Source organism: Cornus florida, unplaced genomic scaffold (genome assembly GCF_030987335.1).
Source record: "Cornus florida cultivar Cherokee Brave unplaced genomic scaffold, ASM3098733v1 CherokeeBrave_3.0.0_Hap2_Chr10, whole genome shotgun sequence".
NCBI classification, from domain to species: Eukaryota; Viridiplantae; Streptophyta; class Magnoliopsida; order Cornales; family Cornaceae; genus Cornus; species Cornus florida.
Window position 1 is genome coordinate 42,895,388 of NW_026775580.1, and position 4,016 is coordinate 42,899,403.

The 4,016-nt window shown below is 34.6% G+C and overlaps 1 non-coding gene across 1 annotated transcript; it reads right to left on the reverse strand.

Annotated features, from left to right (window-relative positions):
- Positions 1 to 3,534: 3,534 nt before the first annotated feature.
- Positions 3,535 to 3,641, reverse strand: LOC132280435 (small nucleolar RNA R71). Its single transcript, XR_009471574.1, has one exon. It is a non-coding gene; the product is annotated as a small nucleolar RNA R71 (small nucleolar RNA).
- Positions 3,642 to 4,016: the final 375 nt, after the last annotated feature.

Genomic DNA, 4,016 nt, shown 5'->3' on the forward strand with positions numbered 1-4,016 from the left:
TTTCCCGGTAATAACTCTTTATACTTCAACTAGCCTAAACTGATTTTATCAGAATTTTTGACCAAGTCTACATTGGTCTACATACGGATTCGTTTTTACCAAAACTGTTAGAAATCCAAATTTGTACTAAAACTGAATTTCTACAATTTGATTTAGTTGGATTTCAATTTTCTAGTATTTTTATTGAATCCAAATGGGGGGTACTTCTTTATTTACATTGTAAACTTAAAGTAAATGGACATATAAATACTGTAAAGACAAATAAGGTCTATGCAGATGTCCTGTACACAAACTGTCTCATCTGTTAACTTAGAACATAACTCCAACAGAAGGCCAACTTATTTCGGTACCGAAATAAGGCATTCAGCAGATCTCATTTCATTTCAGACGACCGAAATAAATCTCATTTCAGTTCGATCGACCGATGTAATTCCAGTTTGAATCTAAACGGCTATTTCCTCTAGGGCAGTGTGCACAACAACCATATTTTTGAATTTGCTGCTGAAACTCTATAAATAGAGTAAGGGGTCTTCGGGATTTAATGTTGCTACTATATAGAAACATCATATAGCATCCAAAGAGCTTTTGTTCTTCTATTCATACATCCTATATCATTAGAAGAGTATTGTGCTTCATTGTATTCATATATATACTCTAGAGTGAGCTAAACTTGTACATCAAATCTGTGAGAGATTATTGTGAGCTTTGATTTGTATATCAATCTTTGAGAGATACATTTGTATGCAACAAATCTGATCTTTAATTTGTAAGGGCTTGTGTGGCCCAAGAAAGAAGAAGCAAGCTAGCTTTATTTTGTAAGGGTTGGTGTGACCCAAAGGTAGATTAAGAGAGGTTGTCTCGTAGCAAAGTGAAGTAAGGAGTTGCTTCATGTAAAGGTTTACTCTCAACCCGTAAGGTGGTGCCAATAGTGGATTGGGAAGTCTCAAGAGGGGTCTTGAGCTGAGGATTAGGAGTTTTCGAACCTCGCTAAAATCGCCATGTGAATGTTTGCAATCTCTCTTTCCTTATCTCCTTTATATTTATGCTATTAAATGATTATAGTATAATTGTTAAAAGGGTTTAGTAGAATTTGTAAATCCGAAAATTGGCCATTGTTTGCCAAAGACTCTATTCACCCCTCCTCTAGAGTCTATACTTGTGCAACATTACCAATTATAGAAATAGTTTTTCTCTCTAGACTAGGATTTTGTGAAGAAAGTAAGGAGGAAAAAGATGATATCAACCGGAGGAAAAAGATAATATCAACCTTGAAGCTAAACCTTGAGGGTTCTATGGCCACTACAATGAGTGGCTAAATCCTTTTCTTGAGGTTAGAGATAGCCCCTAAGTTTGCTTTATAAACCTAGCCTTATGTATATTTGTGGAAATTTTAGTTGTAATTGATGTTTTGACCATGAATAAATATAGATCTTGTGATTTTTACATGATTTGTATGAATTAATGTTTTCAATTGCTCATTTAATTCTATCCATGTGTCTACATATGCTAGAATGAATGTTCATGTGTTTGTCTCTAGATTTAATAAAATTGATGCATGTCTATGTGTGTTGATGTTATAGATTTAGTGATGGTTAAGGCATGGTGCTTAATTGATTATTCTTGTGGCTTATTTGATGGTTCATACTTATTTCTTGATGGAATGTGTCACCTCCTTAGTTTAGTTAGCTTAATTTTCATGTTATTAGCTTAGTTGTAGTGTAATTGCTTTAATTTTCTAGATAGGTGGACAATCCATTCTTGTTGTTTAATGTTCCATACTTATAAGTTCAAGAAGTGCATTTCTCTAGATTTTTGTGTGTGCATTAATTGTGGTTTAATTGAATGGTTAGTGGTTTTATTTGATAAGTTGTGCTACTCACTAGATTGATTAGATAATCTATACTTATTTGTCATCCATGCTTAGTTTTCAATTGGTGACACACACACACATTTTACAACATGAATTTCCCCATCAATTTGTAATTGCTAGTGTTTGGTGAAGTAAAGCTTAGTGGTGAACTCTAAGCCCCAAGACCTTTCTCTCATATTACTTTCTCTAATTTCTAGATTGTCACTTAATTGCATTATTTAATTAAACCATTACTTTAATTAATCAAACCAAACTCCTCTTTTGATCATTCGACCTACTAATCCAACATTGATTCCGAAGTATCGTTCTTATCCCTTGGGACGATCCCTACTCACTCTTACTATGTTAGTAGTTAGTAGTGGTAGTTGCATTTTACAAATTTAAACTTGGCCACATTTCATAACACATTGTTTTGGTTGACACCAAGTTTTGGCTCTGTTGCCGGAGATAAGCAACGCCGTATTTGGAATTAATTAGGAATTAGTACTCCTTTGATGTTGTCTTTACTTTATTTTACTTTATTTACTTATTGTGTTTGTTCTTGATTGGCTAGGTATTTGGAGCTAAGGAAAGTGAAGGAAAGGAATTCTAAAGCAAAGAAGAAAGTTACGCTAAACAAAGCATAAAAGCTAAAGAATAAAAAATTACAAAGCAAAGCAAGACAAAAGTTAATAAATATTTTGAAGTTGCTTAAAGACCCTTTGTGAGCTATTCTAACTCTCTTTATTTAGTTAAATCATAGGTCCTCATAGAGTCACATTCTTATTTTCATTAATTAAATCGTTGGCCCGCGTGGTGGCAAATTTATTTCTTGCATTTGTTGAAAACAAGGGAGTATGGGATCAATGTATATGGAGGTTTGTTGTTGATTGATTTGTTATGGAGGAGAAGTGTTTGCTACTTGCTATTTGTTGAGTTGTTTCTTGTTTTGATTTGTATTGTGCATACATGGTCATAAGTCTTTGAATTATACTCTTGTCCCATTGAATTTTAATCTAGAATCGATCGTTCGTTATCTAAGGGGAAGGGGTAATTCAAGTGACTTCATTTCATTAATGGAGGAACACAATGAAGACCATGTTGAGGACCTTGGTCATATCGACCAACAAGGTATTCTTCACCCTAATATGCATCAACAACATGATAACATGCAAGTACCATTAGGCATGCCTAGACCTTACATTCCACAACAATAAGGCTAAGTTCCAATGGGAATGCCAAGGCCGTTCTTTGTACCACCACCCCCACCTCCCGTTGTTCAAGTTAATCGTGGGGTTTATGTAGAACCACCAGTTGTGAATCCTCCTCTTGCTTTAAGAGACTATTATGTGCCCAATGAGTATAATGCACCAACATGTATTCAACTCCCTCTATTTAGAGCACACCATTATAAGATTAAACCATAAATAATCCAAATGCTTCCCAATTACCATGGGCTACCAAGTGAAGAATCTTATAAGCATTTGGAAGAATTTCTTGAAGTGTGTTCTACCATAAAATACATGGACATGCTGGAAGAAGTTTTAAGGTTAAAACTCTTCCCTTTCACCCTAAAAGATAAAGTAAAATACTGGTTTAACAATTTGAGACCTTTTTCTATAACAACTTGGGCAGAGATGCAACAAGAGTTCTTGAAGAAGTACTATCCGGTGTCTAAGACCAATACAATGAGAACATCAATTTGTGAATTCTCACAAGGGGATGAGGAAATGTTTCATGAGGAATGGGAGTGATTGAATAATTTGCTTAGGAAATGTCCACACCATGACATCCTTAAATGGCAATTAGTTCAATACTTCTTTGAAAGTTTGTTGGACCACTATAACGGTATGGTTAATACTTCTATGGGTGGTTCTTATCTTGATAAGCATGAAGATGATGTGTGGCGCTTATATGAGAGCATGAGTGAAAACTCAATGCAACAATATTTGTCATCTAAAAATGGTAGAAATGTAGGTGGAAGAAAGAATGTAGGCTTATATCAAGTTGATAATTCTAATGCTATAGTTGCCGAAGTAAAGTCTCTTTCCCAAAGGTTTGATCAACCAAAATTTAGCTCATCAAGTGTCTTCCTCCCCTAATCATACTCATTATCTTTCCAATGAATCATGCATGACTTGTTCTAGTGTTTTGCATTCTACTTCCA